Raw genomic sequence first — 307 nt, forward strand, 5'->3', positions numbered from 1 at the left:
GTTGCTCAGTCATATCCAACTCTTTGGGAGCCTATAGACTGAAGCCCACCAGGCTCCTCTGTCCATGGGATTTCCCAGGTAAGAATACCAGCATGGGTTGTCATTTCCTTCTCCAGGGGATGTTCCCAACCCAGGAATCAAACCCACTTCTCCTGCATTGGCAGACCAATTCTTTTCTCACTGAGCCACCAGAGAAGCCCCAAGATCCCACATGCCACAGAGCAAAAAAAATAGAAGGATCATTCTAGAAGCATTGACATTCTAGAAGTAAAATATATATATATATATATATATATATATATATATA

The sequence above is a fragment of the Bison bison genome, unplaced genomic scaffold (assembly GCF_000754665.1).
Source record: "Bison bison bison isolate TAMUID 2011002044 unplaced genomic scaffold, Bison_UMD1.0 scf7180017864514, whole genome shotgun sequence".
Classification (NCBI taxonomy): domain Eukaryota; kingdom Metazoa; phylum Chordata; class Mammalia; order Artiodactyla; family Bovidae; genus Bison; species Bison bison.